General features: G+C 45.4%; 1 long non-coding RNA gene and 1 pseudogene across 5 annotated transcripts in view; both read left to right on the top strand.

The window, feature by feature from the left end:
- LOC145715613 (uncharacterized) overlaps positions 1-20,514 on the top strand; it is a 338,798-nt gene that overhangs the window by 149,221 nt on the left and 169,063 nt on the right. The window lies entirely within an intron of this gene.
- LOC132694626 (cationic amino acid transporter 3 pseudogene) overlaps positions 1-20,514 on the top strand; it is a 156,495-nt pseudogene that overhangs the window by 42,052 nt on the left and 93,929 nt on the right. For 2 of the 4 annotated variants that reach the window (XR_014137927.1, XR_014137928.1), the window contains exons 1-2: positions 581-658; positions 12,231-12,412. The exons of the other annotated variants lie outside the window; for them this stretch is intronic. The product of XR_014137927.1 is annotated as a cationic amino acid transporter 3 pseudogene, transcript variant X1 (transcript). Of the gene's footprint in view, positions 1-580; positions 659-12,230; positions 12,413-20,514 lie in introns of those variants that run through there. 4 annotated transcript variants of the gene reach the window in all.

Genomic DNA, 20,514 nt, shown 5'->3' with positions numbered 1-20,514 from the left:
TACCAGGGTGGATTGTTGCAGTGCTTGTAGGTGCATATGCGCATGCGTGGGGGGTGGGTGGGAAATGGTGCCACCCAGCTATCCAGTCTGTTCTCCCAGATCAGCAATCGCGCATCTGTCCTGTCTTCAGCTTTCATCCACTCCCCCACTTTTTCACTCTCCGTAACCAGGGCCCAGGCAGTACCTCTCTCCCGAGTTTTACCTCAGATGCAGCTGTATTCCCTCGGCCCCTTACTTCTGAAGGACTGCGGCCTTGACCCGTTCCGCCCCTCTGCGGGAGGGTCTCACCAAGCAATGGCCCAATGAGCAATGGCTGAATGTCAGCTGCACCCAGAAACGCTTGCTGGACCCTGCTGGTGCCCTGAGACTGTGGCCAGGTACTAGCCCACTCAGAAAAAGTTTGCGAGATAGTGTAGCAGCAGCATTTCAGGGATTATGGGAACTCACAACACACATCTGGCACCAGGTTTCACCGTTAACGACCTTGTTCCAACACCAGCGAATGTGGCCGCCTTCTGGGGTCTGCTGGGACCAGGTGGGTTCAACAGTCTCTACCAAATGTCCTTCCAGCAGTGGAACTGCTTTTCCCCATGTGACCTGACCTCCCGGACCCCACTCTGTTCCTGGGGATTTGCCTTTCCCACCAGAGCACCACCAGGTATCGAGCTGTGGAGTTGCAGCCTTTGCTCTCCCCTTGTTTACACTCTTAATGGAATTTAAACCCTCTCCTTTCTCCTTTCTCCCTTTTTAATTTAGTCCCTGAGTCTGTTTCCAATTTTCCACTTTCTCTCCAGCTGCTTTTGGGGAGGGGTGCTTTTCCCGTATTCTCCCCCCACCCAGTCTCTGTCCTCTGTCCGCCTGCAAAAGCCATTCCCTACCGTCAGTGGCTTCTTGCTCCCCAAATTCACCTCTCCGCGCCATGTACCTGCTGAATTCTGTGGTTCAGGTTGTGCAGATTGTTGTGTTAATCCTCCAATCACTTTTCTAGGTGTGTAGGATGGTTTAGTGTTGGTCTGGCTGTATTTCATGGACATGAGACACGCAGAAAACTTCCATGCTGTTCTGCCATCTTGGGTCCTCCCTTGATGTGAGTTTTTTAAACCAAGTGCTGTGAGCTGGCTTCCCCCTGATATCTATGAAGTATGCTTTTTTAGGAGTAGCAGCACCAATTGGAAGACCCCTGGATTAGGAATCAAGAAAACATAGTTCCAATTCTGGTTCTAGTTATCAGCTGGGACCTTGTGAAGCATCACTTGTGTGAGCTGGCATGTCACCTGCTGTATAACCATAAAGGAAAAGCCATTCTGTTTGCCATCAGCCCAAATACTGGGGACCAATAAAATGAAGCGGACTGGAGTGGGTGATGGCATTTTAGGAGCCAAAGGTAATAAAGCATGCCAGTGGTAAATGCTGAAGGAGGGTTTTCTGAATTAGAAAATCATGAGAATTTGCTGGTACCAAGGATTACCCAGCCTGGGCAGCCCTGCCCTATCTCAGAATCCAGGGCCCAGGGCTGGCTCTGCTTGGAGAGCTGTTCTATGCTGCCCTCTTGTGGCCATCAAGCCCTTCGCAGGTCCTGCTGAGAACATTCCCCTCAAGTGCTCAAGGCACTGTTCCTTGCCACCTGGTGGAAATTACATATGAATCAGGAGAAGTGATCTTTAGTCCTCCAAGAGTGCCTTTCCCCCTCATGTCCTCTGGTTTCTGGAGGCATTCACAACCTCTTAAAGGCTGGGGAAGTCTTCCTGAGATTTCACCCTCTTTACTATTGCCTGATTTTTAACTTTGGCTTTTGGGGATATGTGGTAGAGACAAGGAGCTGAGATCAAGATATTGAGCAGAGAGCAATTTCTCTTCCTCCCTGGGTTCCATCTAATAACCTTAGCTACCCAGGGTCATTGGGAATTTTCAAAGAAAGACAATATGGTCTAGTGACATTTCTGGAGAAAATGGGTCTGGAGCAGACCAGGAATTATGTGTCTAGGCCTCTGAGAATTTTCACCTAAGCCCAGTCCCTCAGTCTTAGCAGGGAGATGGATTGGCAGGAGCCAGGAGGCAAGAGATAGGGATGCTGGAGGGAGATAACGTATTTGACAGATGCTGACGGGACTCCTTATCTGCTAGCTCTGGAGTCCCCTCCCACCAACCAGGCTGCCCTTGACCCTCCCTTTCTAGTGCTTAGTGCTCATTAGTGACTGCCTGTCTTTGGGGAGACATCCAGGGAGCAAAGTTGCATTGGGTGGGTAAGGGGGTGAGGAGGAGGGAGGGACATAAGGTAAGTGATGGAGAAAGAGGGGTTGGAATGACTGGGATTGTCGCTGGGATCCCATGATCACTGGGGTGCTTGGAAGGCTTGGCAGGGGAAACTGTCCTGGGGACAGATACTGACTTGCTGGGGGTGAGTGAGTGGGGGTGGGGGTGGGAAGGAATACTGAAAGGGATTGAGTTCCATTGATTTAGGCACTTATTTTGGGAAATCTGGTAAAATGTGATCCAAGGAGTTTATTGAGTATTCTTATGTACAAGGAAGAGTTACAGGTGTCATAGGGGATTTTAGAGGGACACACATTTTCTGTTCCCCTTCCCTTATTTGAAGACCATCCACATCTCCTTCCTGGACTCGTTGCCCCACATGTGCCTGTCTGAGGGGTGCAAGGAGCAGCTGGGCAGTTCTCACCTGGGATGCAGAGGCAAAGTTCTCAGTCTTCCTGTTCTACACACACCCTCCCCCCCCTAGGCAAAGCATCTGCAATGGGCCTCCTGCCTCTCCTCATTCCTCTTCTCACAGAATGTTCCAGACTCATAGATACCTGGACTACGGGGACCTTAAGTGCCCTCCCAGAATTTCCAGTGGCTTATAGTGGATACACTGGGGAGGGTGAGGGCCAACTGGCAGGGAGGTGAGGCGAATCTCAAGTCCTGGAGAATATTTGATGAGGAGCAGAGGGCTGTAGTCAGAGCCTGTGCTGCATCCTAATTTTCCAGCCTTTCGTCTTTCACATGAAGGGCTGCTTGCACAGTCCCCTCTGCTCCCTCTGAATAGCTCACCCTAGGAGCTGCAGGGCAGCACTGGGAGGCAGAGGAGAGGGCAGACAGACACAGGGACAGGGAGAGGGACAGCAAGGCCCAATAAATTCAAGGCAAGACTGACAGAGTGGGACCAAGAAGGCAGAGACGGTCTGGGCACCCTGGCAAGTCCAAGAGACCAAGACACAGAGTCAAGAGAGGTAGACAGTCCAAACTGGAATAGAGAGATAAGGAGATAAACTCAGAGACAGGAGAGAGGGAAGAGAGGAACATCCAGGGAGCAGATTGAAAGATCTAAGGCAGACACAGAGAGACACCCAGAGGCCAGAGATAGTGGAAATACACATGGTCACAGATAAATGAGTAGGCCCAGGTTCAGGAGGTGGGAAAGCCATGAACCCAGATCCAAAGACAGATCCATGGACATGGGGCCAGGGCTGAGGCGATAGAGAAGTGCACAGAGAGGGAGGGAGAGGGAGAGGGAGACAGAGAAGGGAAAGGAGGTGGGGGCCAGAGGGGGAGGCAGTGAGAAAGGGAAGGTAGAGGTTGAAGAGAGTGGGATACAGACTCTGAGTCAAGGTCTCTGCTGCTGCTGGTGTGTGTGTGTGTGTGTGTGTGTGTGTGTGTGTGTGTGTGTCAGGAACACAACAATTTAGAGATCCATACAATATGACCTAGTCCTGTGGTGCTGAAGGAGACCCCACTCCCCTCCCTCTGCAGAACTACTCTGGGCAGTAGAGGGAAAGGGGGGAGAACAGAAACAAGATGTGTGTTAGAGAAAGACTGAGATGGAGAAGAATTGGCAGAGCCCTGACTGAGATCAGAGGCAGAAAAACTGAGAGTGGAACAGGGAGTAGAGAAATGGGCAGAAGACAGAGGGAGACAGATCAGGAGAAGGAATGTGATGGAGGCTGGTGTACAGAGACACAGGGAAAGGGAGGGAGCCTCTCACTGCATGAGGGAGAGAGGGGCAGGGAGAGAGAGGCTGTTGAGAAGCAGATGAGGGGAAAGGGGGAGCAAGCAGGGAACCTGTCTCCCCAGAGAGGCTGGGTTTGGATGAAACAACCCTGTGGGTTGTGAGGAGGTGGTCAGTGAGGGCTTTTTAGGGTGATCTTCTCTCATGTTTTAAGTACAGTGAACCTATTCCACACAAGCATCTTCTTCATGGGAGCACTTACAACTGCTGCTGCAGGTGCCTGGTCACCTGGCATCCTCTGTGGGAATTGCCTTCACAGCCTGCAGCACAGCTCTGAGCATCCTCACCAGAGACACATGTTTGTCCTTGGGGTGGATCTGATTTTTCAGAATTGCCAAGTTTTCTCCAAGGCTGGAGAATAAGGTGAGGACCCATCTGGGAAGCCATATTTCTAGTTAAAAACCAGGTGAATGTGAGAAGACAGAGTGGAGGATGTGCCCTCCCCCAAAATGGCTCTGAAAGGTCATTGTGAAGGAGATGCTTGCAGCATGTGACAGAGGGAGACATTTCTTGGTGGCTGCTGGAGCCCAGATTAATGTTCCTGTCCATTTGTGAAATGCTTCCGGGAACATTCCCAGCCTGGTACTGGAGGGTGAGAACTGCATTTGCCTGAAATACTGGGTCTAGTGGTCCTGCCCTTTGGGAGCTTACAGTTCCCTCCCTGCCAACTGATATGCAAAGTTACCTAATGACAGTCAGCACAGACCAACAAATGCAAAGGACAAAGACAAATTCAGAATCAAGGCCAGTTAGTTCATCAGGGAAGGCTGCCTGGAGGAGGGGACTCTAGAGTGAGGTATAGAAGGATAAACCTAACAGGACATTGGACAGAGGGGGAAAAGAGGAAGAGAACTTCTCTCTGTTGATTCTGAAGCAGGATGAGCAAACCATAAGGCAAGTAGAAGATTGTATTGGTGGTCTGGAATAACTTGGATTGGGAACCAGCATGAAAGGGAGTGGAGAGGCGCAGATCTTATGGCTAGGCTAGAGGTTCTGAATTTGCTGGGAGAGGTGTTGGGACGCCCTGGAGGGTGCCCTAAGATGTGTATTGGCACAATGGCATGGAGGAGTACCCAAGTTGGTATGTCTTCTGTGTGTGTGTGTGTGTGTGTGTGTGTGTGTGTGTGTGTGTGTTGGGGGGTGGGGGCAAGATATACATCAGGTCACTTTGTGCCAAGTGGCTTTGTGTCCCAGGTGCCTGTCTTTCCATCTGTGTGGGTGTTTGGTATGTCAGTATGTCTGAGCGCCTTTGTTCGTTTGTGTGTCTCCTTATGGTAACATGTGAATGGTATGTCAGGTGCATCTTGTGTATTTTATCTGGCTGCACGCAGTGGAGGGAAGCATGTGTGCATGGGGGTATGTTGTGTATGTGTTTGTGTGTGTGCATGTGTCTGCAGGAGATGGGGGAGCCCTGGCTGCCCAAGCATCACCTTCTGTCTCTTTCCTTCCACTGGCTCCATCCATCCCTGCTGAGGTCCTGACAAGGCAAACAACAAAATGGGAAACAGCTATGTCCAGAGAGACCAGAAAATTGTACACCAGGTACAGAGCCCCCCTGGGGGGAGAGGGGGCTCAAGAAGACCCAGGTGGCCAACAGGCAGACAAAGAGTCCTGCAGGCACAGGCTGCTCCTTGGAGCAGGTGCACTCACATGCACACACACTCTCAGGTACCCACAGGCCTGCCAGGCACAGAAGGACATACACACATTCATGATGTCCCTCTCCCCACCCTCCACCAAGCACAGTGACCCTGCCTTTCATCACCTCCAAAAGCCTCCCAGGGTTTGGGGATATGGGGCTGGGGATGCTCACTGGGATTTAGGAGCCAATTGCTCTTTTCTTGGAAAGGTGTGTGTGTGTGTGTGTGTGTGTGTGTGTGTGCGTGCGCGCACGCCCACCCTCACCTTCAAGCCTTCCCACATCCTCACCTTCCCCAGTGCTCTTTGAGGCTGACTTCTGTTCCCCCTCTCTGAGCACTGTCTCTAACCCTGTGTCTCAGTCCCACATCCCTCCCACAGGGACTCTGCTCCCCACTCTTGCTTTTCATCCTTTTGCATGGACTTTATCTTTGTCACCCATGCCTCCACTGTCACTCTCTACCTAGTGCCCTAGACTCTATAGCAGAGTTCCTTCTGTGACCACCCTTCTGCTGTGTCTACACCTGCCTTGGCCTCCCCCCACAGGTCCTTTGTCCACCCTACTGCATTCTGCCCATGGTTGCCACTACCTACAATTCTGGTCAGAGGCTTGGGTGTGTCCCTGCCCAGGTTCTTCCTTAGATTGCCCTTTTTCATGTTGGTTTCAGGTGTGATCTCTGGGCTTTGCCCCCTCTCCTTCCATGGGGGCTCTTCTGCCCCCTCCAGACTTCCATTTTGGTCTGTTTCCTCCTCCCCTTTCCTGTTGTGTAGCTGCCTGCATTACCTTCTGACTCCCAGTCTCTGCCAGGACTCCCCTGGTTGGTGGGGGGCTGTGGTAAAGCAGGAGGTCCTGGGCTGAGCTGGACTCCTAGCCCTGTTCCTCCCATGGAGCCTCTTCACCTGGACTCACTCACCTGTAAAAGGTGGGAAATAATTGCAGGGGCAACAGGAAATAATTCCTGGGACTGTAGGGAGAATTAGCGCTGTGGTCAGGATGCAACATACTTGGCACATAGTAGGCACTCAATAAACATTAGCTTTTGTTATTTGTCCTTCCTCAGTCTGCTCCCCTGTCGCCTTAGCCTGGAGTCAAAAAGATATTAAGAAGAGAGAAAAGAAAAATTAATAGACAGTATAAACCAAATCCAACTAAATATCAGGAATTTCGTATGGTTCAGCCTAACAAGTGCTCTAAGTTCTGAACACAGGAAATGTCCATGAGTGTGGACAAGAAGGGAGGGTGGGTACTGGACTGAACCCAGAACACAGGAAGCCATGTGAATTGTGGACTGGACCAAGCAAAGTCAATCCCAGGGAGGATGGAGGCTGCCCAAAATCCAGCCTGCATTTACCTGTGGTGGTAGTGCTGGCCACCCTCTGTCCCTGCAGTCACGGGCTTTGTCTGCTGGGGCTGCAGGGGATCTGGGAGTACATCTCCCCCAATAGTCTTACCTCCAGACAGAACCTGGACTTCTGAAGCCTCAGACTCACATCTTCCTCTCCACTCCCTGCATATCAGGTACACACACACACACACACACACACACACACACGGCCCCTGGTATTTCTTTTTTTTTAATGAATTCTTTAAAGCCTATATTTATTTATTTTTTTAATTTATTATTATTTTTTAAATTTACATCCCATTTAGTTAGCATATAGTGCAACAATGATTTCAGGAGTGGATGTCTTAATGCTCCTTAACCAGTTAGCCCATCCCCCCTCCCACAACCTCTCCAGTAACCCTCTGTTTATTCTCCATATCTAAGAGTCTCTTATGTTTTGTCCCCCTCCCTGTTTTTATATTATTTTTGCTATCCTTCCCTTATGTTCATCTGTTCTTTGTCTTAAAGTCCTCATATGAGTGAAGTCATATGATATTTGTCTTTCTCTGACTAATTCTGCTTAGCATAATAACTTCAAGTTCTATCCACGTAGTTGCAAATGGCAATATTTCATTCTTTTTGATTGCTAAGTAATACTCCATTATATATATATACCATATATATATATATATATATATATATATATATATACACACACACACACACACACACACACACACTATATATATATATATATATATATATATATATCTCACATATTCTTTATCCATTTATCCATTGATGGATATTTGGACTCTTTCCATACTTTGGCTATTGTCGATAGTGCTGCCATAAACATTGGGGTGCATGTGCCCCTTCAAAACAGCATACCTGGATCCCTTGGATAAATACCTAGTAGTGCAATTGCTGGGTCATGAGGTAGTTCTATTTTTATTTTTTTTTTGAGGAACCTCCATACTGTTTTCCAGAGTGGCTGCACCAGCTTGCATTCCCACCAACAATGAAAAAGAGATCCTCTTTCTCTGTATCCTCGCCAACATCTGTTGTTGCCTGAGTTGTTAACATTAGCCATTCTGACAGGTGTGAGGTGGTATCTCATTGTGGTTTTGATTTGTCTTTCCCATTCATCTTTGATGATGAGTGATGTTGAGCATTTTTTTCATGTGTCGGTTGGCCATCTGGATGCCTTCTTTGAAGAAGTGTCTACACATATCTTTTGCCCATTTCTTCACTGGATTATTTGTTTTTTGGGTGTTAAGTTTGGTAAGTTCTGTATAGATTTTGGATACTAACCCTTTATCTGATATGTCATTTGAAAATATCTTCTCCTATCCCATCAGTTGCCTTTTAGTTTTGCTGATTGTTTCCTTCGCTGTGCAGAAGATTTTGATTTTGATGAGGTCCCAATAGTTAATTTTTGCTTTTGTTTCTCTTGCCTCCAGAGACATGTTGAGTAAGAAGTTTCTGTGGCCAAGGTCAAAGAAGTTTTTGCCTGCTTTCTCCTCAAGGGTTTGATGGCTTTCTGTCTTACGTTTAGGTCTTTCATCAATTTTGAGTTTATTTTTGTGTATGGTGTAAGAAAGTGGTCCAGGTCTATAGTTCTCCTTTTAAGTGGAGTCTTTGTCTGGTTTTGGAATTAAGGTAATGCTGACTTCATAGAAAGAGTTTGGAAGTTTTTCTTCCATTTCTATTTTTTGGAACAGCTTCAGGAGAATAGGTATTAACTCTTCCTTAAATGTTGGGTAGAATTCCCCTGGAAAGCCATCTGTCCCCGGACTCTTGTTTTTTGGCAGGTTTTTGATTACTAATCGATTTCTTTACTGGTTATGGGTCTGCTCAAATTTTCTTTCTTCCTGTTTCAGTTTTGGTAGTGTATATGTTTCTAGGAAGTTGTCCATTTCTTCCAGATTCCCCATTTTACTGGCATATAATTTCTCATAGTATTCTCTTATTATTGTTTGTATTTCTGCTGTGTTGGTAGTGAACTCTCCTCTTTCATTCTTGATTTTAATCATTTGTGTCCTTTCCTTTTACTTTTTGATCAAACTGGCTAGAGGTTTATCAATTTTGTTAACTCTTTCACAGAACCAGGTTCTGGTTTCATTGATCTGTTCTATTTTTTGTTGTTGTTGTTTATTTGTTTCGATAGCATTGATTTCTGCTCTACTCTTTATTATTTCCTGTCTTCTGCTGGTTTTGGGTATTATTTGCTGTTCTTTTTCCAGCTCCTTAACGTGTAAGGTTAGGTTGTGTATCTGAGACCTTTCTTCCTTGTTTTGGAAGGTCTGGATTGCTATATACTTCCCTCTTATGACCGCCCTTGCTGTGTCCCAGAGGTTTTAGAATGTGGTATTATCATTTTCATTGGATTCCATGTCCTTTTTCATTTCCTCTTTAACTTCTCGGTTACCCCATTCATTCTTTAGTAGGATGTTTTTTAGTCTCCAAGTATTTGTTATCTTTCCAAATTTTTTCTTGTAGTTGATTTTGAGTTTCATAGCATTGTGGTCTGAAAATATGCAGGGTATTATCTTGACTTTTTGTACTTCCTGAGGCCTGATTTATTTCCCAGTATGTGATCTATTCTGGAGAACGTTCCATGTGCACTGGAGAAGAATATGTATTCCTCTGCTTTTGGATGAAATGTTCTGAATATGTCTGTTAAGTCCATTTGGTCCAGTGTGTCATTAAAAGCCACTGTTTCCTTGTTGATTTTCTGTTTAGCTGATCTGTCCATTGTTGTAATTGAGGTGTTGAAATCCTCTACTTTTATAATATTACTGTCGATAAGTTTCTTTATGTGTGTGATTAATTGATTTATATGTTTGGGTGCCATCACATTTGGAGCATAAATGTTTACAATTGTTAGGTCTTCTTGGTGGATAGACCCTTTAATTATGATATAATGCCCTTCCACATCTCTTGATACAGTCTTTATTTTAAAGTCTGGATTGTCTGATATATGTATGGCCACTCCAGCTTTCTTTTGTTGACCATTAAGCATGCTAGATGGTTCACCATCCCCTTACTTTCAATCTGAAGGTGTCTTTAGGTCTGAAGTGGGTATAAACAGCATATAGATGGATCTTATTTTCTTACCATTCTGTTTCCCTATGTCTTTTGGTTGGAGCATTTAGTCCATTGACATTTACAGTGAGTACTGAAAAATATGAATTTATTGCCATTATGTTGCTTGTTGAGTTGGAATGTCTGGTTGTGTTCTCTGGTTTTTTCTAGTCTTTGTTGCTTTTGGTATGTATGTATGTATGTATGTATGTATTTTCATCTTTTCTACCCTCAGAGAGTCCCTCTTAAATTTTTTTTGAAGGGATGGTTTAGTGGTCGCAAACTCCTTTAATTTTTGTTTGTGTGGGAAATTTTAATCTCTCCTTCTGTTTTTAATGACAGCCTTGCTGGATAAAGAATTCTTGGCTGCATATTTTTCTGATTCAGCACATTGAATATATCCTGCCACTCATTTCTGGCCTGCCATGTTTCTGTAGCTAGGTCTGCTGCAAATCTCATCTGTCTTCCCTTGTAGTTTAAAGATTTTTTTCCCTTGCTGCTCTCATGATTCTTTCCTTGCCTGAGTATTTTGTGAATTTGGCTATGATGTGCCTTGTTGATGGTTGGGTTTTGTTGGTCTAATTGGAGTCCTCTTTGCTTCCTGGATTTCAATATCTGTGTCTTTCCCCGGGTTATGAAAGTTTTCCATTTTGATTTGCTCACATAACCCTTCTACCCCTATTTCTCTCTCTTCCTCTTCTGGGACCCCTATGATTCTGATGTTGTTCCTTTTTAATGAGTCACTGATTTCTCTAATTCTTAAATCATGCTCTTTTGCCTTAATCTCCCTATTTTTCTCTGCTTCATAATTCTCCATAAATTTGTCCTGTATATTGCTGATTTGCTGCAGTGTCTCTTCCATCTTTGCTGCCATGACATCCATTCGAGATTGTAGCTCAGTTATAGCATTTTTTATTTCATCATGAATAGATTTACTTTTTTAAATCTACACAAAAAGGGATTCTAATCTATTTTTGACCTCAGCTAGTATTCTTATTATCATGATTCTAAATTCTGGTTCAGACATCTTGCTTGCATCTGTGTTGGTTAAGTCCTTGGCTGTTGTTTCTTCCTGCTCTTTCTTTTGGGGTAAATTCCTTTGTTTCATCATTTTGAAGGGAGAAAAGGAATCAATGAGGTAAAACCAATTAAAATTAAAAACTTAAAAACAACACACACACACACACACACACACACACACACAAATCAAATAAATGATGGTAGATCCTAGATGTGTTTTGGTCTGGGCGTTGAAAGGAGCTTGATAGATTAGAGAACAAAAGGGGGAAAAAAGGAAAATGAAAATTTGAAAAATAAATGAATACAATGAAGTAGAATAATATGGAATGATGGAAGTAAAATGGAATTTGAAAAATTGACAAAAACAGTAAAAATTAAGAAATATTTTTAATAAAAACTGAAAATAAAAATATTTTTTTCTATTTCTGTATTCAAGAAAAAGAAAAGAACAAAAATGAATAGAGGGACCACTGAACAGACTGAAATACGATTGTATTGCATCGTTGTTCCCTAGACGTCAAACTATGAAGCACTTTATAGTCCATAAATGAAGCAGATGGAGAGACTTATGGTGTTTCTGAAGTGTGAGGTTGACCCCATTGTGCAGGTCTTAGTGTAATTGGCTCCATTCTCCAAGAGATGGTGCTGCTTAGCTTATTGGGGTGGATTGTTGTGGTGCTTGTAGGTGCACATGGCATGCACGAGAGGGGTGAAAATGGAGTCACCCAGCTACCCATTCTCTAGTATCAGAACTCTGTTCTCCCAATCAGCAATCGGATACCCATCCTTTGTCTCTGGCTTTTGTCCACTCCCCACTTTTACACTGTCCATGACCAAGCAGTCAGGCTCCCAGGCAGCACCTCCCTCCTGAGTTTTTTCCTCAGAAGCAGCTGTTTTTCCCGCCCCCTTACTTCTGAGGGACTGTGGCTTTGACCCGTTCTGCCCCTCTGTAGGAGTGTCTCACAGAACAATGGCCAAGTGCTGGCTGCACCTAGGAACTTTCACAGGCCCATGTTGCTGCCAATCCCGAGACTGTGGCTGGTGCCAGCCACTCCAGAAAAAGTTTACATGATCATGTAGCAGCAACATTTCAGGGATTATGGAAAATCACAAGACACATCTGTCACCAGGCTTCCCCCTTAATGTCCTTGTTCCAGCACCAGCTGATGTGGTTGTTCTCTGGAGTTTGCTGTCACCTTTGCCTGTGGGGTAGCTACCCAGCCTCTACCAAATGTCCTCCCAGCAGAGGAGCCACCACCTCTCCCTGTGTGACCCAAGGACCCCTTGGACCTCACTTTCTGCTCCTGGGGATACACCATTTCCCGCCAGAGCACACCAGGTAATGAGATGTGGTGTTTCAGACTCTGTGCTCACCTGTTTATAGAGTCTTAATGGAATTTAAACCTTCTCCTTTCTCCTTTATCCATTTTTAGTTCAATCCCTGCAGCTATTTCCACTTTTCCACTTTCTGTCCAGCTGCTTTCGGGGGGGGGGTGCTTTTCCCATACTCTCCTCCATCTCCATCCTCTCTCCACAAAAAACAGCACTCTGCCCTCTGTGGTTTCTCTCTCCCCCAGTTCACCTTTCTGTATCACATACCTGCTGAGTTCTGTGGTTCAGGTTGTGCAGATTGTTGAGTTTATCATCACATTGGTTTTCCAGATGTGCAGGATGGTTTATTATTGATCTGGCTGTATTTCATGGGTGTGAGACACACACAAAAAAACTTCCATGCAGTTGTGCCATCTTGGCTCCTTCAGGGGCCCTGAGATCTCTAAAGGAAAGCACTGCCCCACTAAAGATGGATTCCCTCCAGCTGCCTGCTTTCCTGACACTAAACCTCACAGTACAGTTTAGGTTCAAATGATGTCCCTTGGGTTTCTTTCTTAGTTCCCCATAGTCCCCACAGGGGCTGTGGACCACCCTGGAGGCTGTGAAGTGGGTAGAGGGCTGGGCTCCTCCCCACCCGTCTGGCCCTCTCTGGTCTGACAGCTTCGTCCTCTTCCATGTGGCCTTAATTCTGTTGCTCTATGTCCTGTCCTCTACACTTGGCTCTTGGGTTCCTAGGGCCTGAATTCACCCTTTCCTCCATCTTCTTGACCTATTTCTAAGTCTCTTATGCAACCCCCATCCCTACCAGTGGTCTCTTCAGCCCCTACACTAATGAACCCTCTCCCCTCACACACACTGATCTCAGAGGCTCCCTAAATGTCTTCCCCCTGTTATGGGGAGATAAATTGCCTATATTTTGTAGATATACCTATATTTTTAGGGGATGCAGGGTCCCAGGCTTGGTCCCTGTCTTGTGCATAAATTGTACAGATCATGAAAAAAAATACAGTGAGTCACACACTCTACCCTTTATGTGTGCTGCACACTGAGTTGAAACCCAGATGGAGGAGCAGGGCCCTGTCCTGTGGGAGGCCCTGGGCAGCTAGTAAGATGAGGCTGAGAGCCAAGACAGAGAGGCCCAGTGCTCTGGGCTGGGAAGCTAGGCTGATGTCTCTGACCTCTTAGACAATGAGGATGGCTGAGTCTGGACTGCATGGGCTAGTGAGCCATGGTAGGGAGAGACAGTTGCCAGGGCCTAGACAGTGGGGACAGAGGCTCCTGGGGGTCAGGAGGCAGAAAGAGGGAGAGGGAGACAGGACTGGGGGTGGGGAGGGGTAATGGGAATACTGAAGTCTTTGAGACCTTTATCCTGGTTATCCCCTTACCCACCCCTTCCATGGACTGAATTCTGTGTTTTAAAGCTTAAAAGTCTTCAATAAATGACCTGGTTTTGTCTTTCATCTTCAGAGGGTAAAGCATGACTTCCCCATTTCCAAGATGAGGCCTCAACTTGGTCAAGCTCTCCTGGGCAGAACATGTTGAGAAGGGCCCCAGGAGGCAGGTCTTTTGCCCTCTGGGGAGTAACTTCTCCCTCACACAACAGGTCCCAATCCTGGGTGCTTCCCAGTGCAGAGCCTGCAGGAGGGGGTACCACAGTACAGTTATTTGATTCTTTGATCCTCCCTTACCAGTTCTGTGACTTGAGGCAAGTTATTTAACCTCTCTGTGCCTTAGTTTCCATATCTGTAAAATAGCAGCTCTGATACCTGCTTCTGTAGCCTGTTATTGAGGATAAAAATAAATTTATGCCAAAGACATGTGTACATTTATATTTATAAATCTGAATTCATTAGCAATTTTAAACCATCATCATCTTCATCTTTGATGTCTTCTCAGTGTATTCTCTCCACACCTGCTGAACACAGCAGCCTCTTGTCTGCCTAGTATTTTGCACACCCCCATCCTCAAAATCTGGCATTTCCTTTCCTCTGATCTTGCTTTGTGTTCTCAATCTCTATTTATATCCTCCTTTCCATAGGTATCTCAGTACTGGTAGAATCTGACATACTCTATCAGTCTATATGCATTTTTCTCTGCCAGGATTTCTTGTCTTGTGTGTCTTTCTTCTCACATCCCAGAATAAAGGGCCTTGTGTTCTCTTTCCTTGGGATGCTTTGCTTCCCTCTGTGCTGAGTCACACTGTGAGTCCAAAGAATAGACACTACAGGGAGCAGAAAGATTGTGATAAAACAGGAGAGGGAGGCCTTGGGGGTATATAACAGCAATCTAGGCATCTGTATGTGTGGTTCCTACCTATAGGCTGTGTGATCCTTCTTCAGAGTGTTTTCCATGACTGGGGGGGGGGGGGAACAATCATCTCCCTCCAGGAACTAAGGGTTAGAAGGGAATTAATTTCCTAATGTTTAGGGAGACTATATTTTGTTCCCTGATTGGGATACATCATCTGGAGGTAAATGCCACAGAAAAAGGAATACCAGTCAAGAGAGGGTTTTCCTTATACTGGATACTGTGTGTGTGTGTGTGTGTGTGTGTGTGTGTGCGCGTGCGCACACATGTATTTCTCTGGTTCTAGTATTTTCCAACCCTAGGTCTAAGGAAATACTTTCCAAATTGTCTTGTAAATTTCTTTGCTGAAATTAAGACCATTTCTATAGTGGAGGAAGTTTTTAAAGTCCAGTTTCTGGTTCAATGTGTTCTATAGAAGATGTGTGTCCATGGGTGAGGTGGGGGGTAAATGGTAGAACTTGGAGAAGAAATATAATTACCCAGTTCCGGGCTTTAATTAAATGGAAACCCTGGGTATTTTGAACTTTATTAAACTTATAAGTGTCCATGTGGTGGAATGGACCTGGTAGATTTTTCTCCCTGGTCTTTTCTCTGCAGGATTCTCCAGAAGTTTCCCTCTCAACCTTCCCTCCTGCTGCTAAAGAGCCTTCTTGGACTCTAGTTATAATCAGATATCTGGTACCTGGGACCTTCAAATATGGCTGTCAGGGATGGTGACTGGGAGAACAACTCCCGTTTAGATTGCTTGAGTTAATGTTGTTAGGGTCTCCCCTGGCCCTGAGAGGAGATGGAGGAGCCAGTCTTTGCAGAGCCCCAAGAAAGCCTGGGGAAAAAGGCAGAGTCCAGCCTGCCATGCTGTCTTGCATCTTCACACAGTTGGATGGTTGTTCATCACTTGTCTCTTATAACCTAGATTCAGCATGTACATTGGCCTCAAAGTCTCTATTATCTGCCTGAGTTTCTTCTTTTGTGGATTTCATGTGTATGTTTGTGGGAGCCCTTTAGTTCAGAGCTGCTTGAAGACATTGATTGTGACTGCTCAGAAGTGTCTACATTGTTGACTCCTCATTAATGGACGGTTTCGAATATCTTATTTTGCTTATACTGTGCATGGTGCTTATTTAGTTCTCAGTACAGACATTGTCCCAGTCCTTAAACTCTCCTCACTTTTCTCCATGGGATCCATGACTAGTCTCTCCCCAGCACTTACTCCAGAGCTTGTCAGCATGACTTGCATTCCTGCCTCTGTTTCTCCTTCTCATTGGCTCAAACTCTCCATTTCTACAGTTGTGCCAGGCTGCACTTATTCTGAGAAATTTAGGGCTGAGCTTCAAGCCTCTTTTGATTGCGACACACACACACACACACACACACACACACACACACAAATATATATAGGGTAAAGGAGGCAGTTTTCACATCCATGTAGGGGCCTCTGGGATCCCCAGGTTGGCATTGGGAGGGAACCTGGGGCAGTGATGGCAGCAGCTTCACCCTCTCAGCTTTCTGGGCACACCCACCACCCAGCAGCACCTGAGAGGGGACTGGGCTCAGCAGGGATCAGGTGCAATGGAAGAGGATCATAAAGCAAATATACATCCCTTCCCAGGCCTGGCTCCCTCCTCCTGCTCCACACTTGCCTCTTTCTCTCTGTCATTTTCCCTCCTCCATCCTTCTTGCAGCCCTGTCTTCTTCCTTCCTACTTTTCCTCCTTTACCTTCACCTCTGTCAGGCAAATCTGTCTGTCTGTGGGCCTTTCTCTTTGACTCCATATAGTTTGTGCTGAGATTTTCCAAGACTGAGTCTGCCCTTAGCTTTCCTTCTGGCTGTTTCCCTTCCTGCTTCCCTCTATCAGTCTTTGAAGGTGTCTCTTCCATCACATCTTTGTGAGTTTCACCCTGTGTGCCTTTTAGTTTCTCCACCCACATCTCCTCCTATCTGTCTCCTTTTGCTGTCTCTCCATCCATGTTTTCTCTCTTGCCCTCCAATCCATCTCTCTTCCTTTCTTCTCTTATCTCTGTGTCTTTCATCCTCTTCCCCTGTCTCTGACTCACACCCCTGTCTCTTCTCCTCTTCCCTCCTCTAACCCCTCAGAGTTTAGACACTTCATGTGAAATCACCTGGATGGGCTCTAACTTCCAGGTTCCCCATTCTGTCCCCCCCCCCCCAGGAGACACTTATGGCACCAACTCTTCATCCTCTGTGTTCCCTCAGCCCTGGACAAGTTGTCTTACTTCTCTGGTGATTGTCTAGGGCCCTGGTATTTCCCCTAGCCTCTACTGAGGAGGCAGTGTGTAGCATAGGGAGAAAGTTGAAAGGATTGTGTTTGTGACCAGATGCAACGACAAAGAGACCCTCTTCTTATACCCTTCTTTCCCTCAAAGCAGATGCACATCTGGGAAAAATCCCAGTTTGGGGCAGGGGAAGACAGCCTAATATTGTAACAGACACAAATCAAATACCCAGGTGCCCCTCCCCTACTGTTCTGTCATGACAGCCATCCTTCCAAATCCTGCCTGTCTCCTTTGCCTCTAGGAATCTTGGCTCTGTAGTCTGGCTGGGCCACTCATCCACCACATAGTATAGCACCTGGAACAAAGGAGGTGCTCAATTAGCACCCTTGGTCTTGCCTACTGGAGATGTCTTAGGGCAGGGCCAATGTTATTTGTAGTTTTTTTCTCAGTTGGAGACTCATCGTGAGATCTGGAACAATTTTTTTTTCTGATTCAGTTTTAATGATCTGTCTTAGTATATTTAATGTAGACTTTAGGGACCTGAAGTTACTCTTTTTGCCCCTCCTTCCACTTCCACCCAATTCTTTAAGGAACCTAATTTAGGGTTTAAAGACATCTCAACACTGTTAAGTAGAGGAATCAGTGCCCCTTTTCCTTGACATCCATGCCTTCTTGGTACCATCACTTTTGCATTCATCCTTTGTTCTCTAAGTAGGCCCCATCTTCTCCATCTCTGAAAAACATGCCTCTGTTTGAAGGTTACCATCCTGGAAAGGAGGTGGCACCTTCCTTCGGTCACTGTTTCAGGGTCTTGGAAGCACTATGTTATGATTGTCTAGAGCAAGAAGCTCTGTAGCCTGGAACTATATATTTTTCTTTACTTTCTCCAGCACAATACTCAATGCATATTCAGTTAGAATGTGCTATGAATGACGAATGAGTGACTCAGGAAGTCCTTCATGATGAAGCATAAGCCAATTCCTTTTAGTTTTATTCCTGGAGTTTTGAGACATGTAGGTGAGGGTGCTGGGATGGATGGTGCTGGTAGAGGAACATAGTGAGAGATTGTTGGAGAGGTGGCTGGGGAATGTGACTCTATCATTGTTTATAGGGGTGCTCTTTAGCTGCTCCTGGAACTGGCCTCCAAATCCCACAGGCTGGGCTCTACCTGGCTCCTCACACTCTTCTCCTGACAATTAGGACCTTCTCTATACCTAGAGCCCTGGGAAACTTATTCACTTCTAAATTCACATCTTGCTGCAAATAAAGTCTCCAGCAAAGTCCAATTTGAGCCCTCAGTCCACCTCCTCACCCAGACAGCGTCCCACTAGTCTTCCATTGCCCAGCTCCAGCTTTCCTCCAGGATTCCATCTAAGGTACCTCCTTCACCCTTTCCCACCCTTCCCAGGCTGTGGCCTCCCCCATGGCCCTGTCTCCTGATGGCCCCGCCTCCCCATAGGCCCCACCTTCTTGAGGGCACCCTCCAAGTTCCACTCTTCATTCTGACTCTCCTTGGCCAAGCTCCTTCCCTGTCTTTGGATTTGACTTGCTTTTTCTTCTCCTGTCTTATCCTCCAAAAAGTCTATAGGTAAGTAATTCCCCCTATTTGTAGAGTTGGCAGGAAAGCTGAGACAGAGCCAGAGAGGAAGAAGCCTGAGCTTGGAGTGCTGCTGGGTGTCCAAGTGCTCTGGGGTTTGAGCAGAGGTTATTTCATGGCTAGATTGTGAATTGGGGGTACACACTAGAGGCCTTGTGAGTTTGGGAAGAGCAGGCAGGTTTGCTGGGGTCAGAGTGATTTGGAGGCCTACACTCTCTTCTCTTCCAGACCAAAAATGTCTCAGCTCTGCTGAGTAAGATATGAGTTAAGGGAGGTTATTTCTTGGTGCTTTTCCTCCAGGGTCTTTCTCACCTCTTTGCCCTGCCCTTATTCTTGGCTTTCTTTTCTGACCTGGTTCAGAGCTTGCTTTATTCATCTTAGTTTTTCCCACAGGGCCTAGCACATAATATGATAGACATGTTCTTTGAATTAAGATTCTTCCACCTGGCTCTGCTATGTCCTTCATGTTTTCCCACACTTTCCCACTTGAAGTTCTGAAAATGTCTGTGTCATATCTTTTTAGGGAAGACATTGGTGTGGACTTTGTAGAATGGCAGGTCCAGTATGATAAGGTGCTCCCCCTGACCATAATGATTTGAGGTACATCCTCCATACTCAAAGAGACATATCTATTTTTACAGCTGCAGAAGGTATCTCACTCCCTTTATCATTTAATTTTTAAATAGGGTGTGTTGGGGATTGCTTGTAGGGTAGGTCAGGCTGTAAAAGCAATAATTACCATGTTTCCCTAGGGTTTGTCTTCCCAATGGTCTTTAAAACACTTTGTGATGGATTCTCTGAGGTCCCAAATGTATTGTAAAGGAGCCAGTGTTAAGTTAGCCTTGAAACTTGATGGCTTTGTTCTTTCTCTTAGAATCTATCAAATTTATGCTCATGATAGGCATATTTATTGATTGATAAAGCCTTGAAGGATAAGCCTAAAATAGGTATAGCTCTCTGGGTCTCCAAAAGGTAATTTGGTATTATTGAAAAACGTATTTGCAACTCTTTAATTTTAAAGGCCCTTGGAGTATTAAACTGTTGTTCATTCTCCCTGCCACCGCACTGCCATGTACACCGTACCCCAACACCAGAAGTCCAGACAGCACTCATCCATGTGTGACACCTATTTTATTGATTATAGGTGGCAAATGTTTATTTCTGGGTTGTCTTTCTCTGCCCTCTAGCATTTCCTGGGCAAATTTTCTGCATTGTCAATTGATATGTGGAAGTGCCTCTAGAAGACAGATTCATTTTTTTCTTTACCAAACACATCCAAATTGATAAATATAATTTTTGGATTATATTCTTTTGGTTCGTCCTTGTCCCCTTTTTTTTTTATTATCACAGAAATCATAAAGCCAATTGTAAACAGGACACTAGATGGCTTTCTGGATTCTGTGCATAAAAGGAAGGAAGGATTTGAGGGGGAGGGGGGAAGCTGTTTAACAAGGCTTTTTTGGAAAAAAATGAGTGTAGATCGCTCCTTATTGTAGGTAAATGTCATCCTAAATTATGCTTGTAGTTTGGAAAATAAAGTGGACAGGAAGGTGGGTTTCCTTCTACTGCTTTCTCCTGAGGACTTTTATCAGGTATTCTGTGTTGACAGGATTGAGGGTTGAGAAAAAAAGGATATAGAATTGTAGAGAGAAATGGAGAAGAAATGGATTTTTACTTTTGACATCAACGTATCACATTGCTTTCTAATCCCTTAATTTTACTCCCTCCCTGGATTTTCCCAGCTCTCTTTAATGATTCCTGTTTGGAAATTGTAATTCTGATTCTTCCTGGTATCTGATATAGTTTCTGAAGATCTCTGGAACGAGAAGCTCAGGTTTTTCTGATTTACCAGGTTGATCATCTTGTTTTGGTGTGATAGAAATGTTAAGAATTTCCAAAACTGGATTATGACTAAAACTTAAGATTTGGAGCAATTATCACTGCTCTAATTTTAATGTTCTTAGTGTAGTT

This window comes from Panthera onca, chromosome B4 (assembly GCF_046562875.1).
Source record: "Panthera onca isolate mPanOnc1 chromosome B4, mPanOnc1 haplotype 2, whole genome shotgun sequence".
Lineage (NCBI taxonomy): Eukaryota > Metazoa > Chordata > Mammalia > Carnivora > Felidae > Panthera > Panthera onca.
Note: the sequence above shows the minus strand (reverse complement) of the source record. Positions and strands in the feature narration are given on the sequence as shown.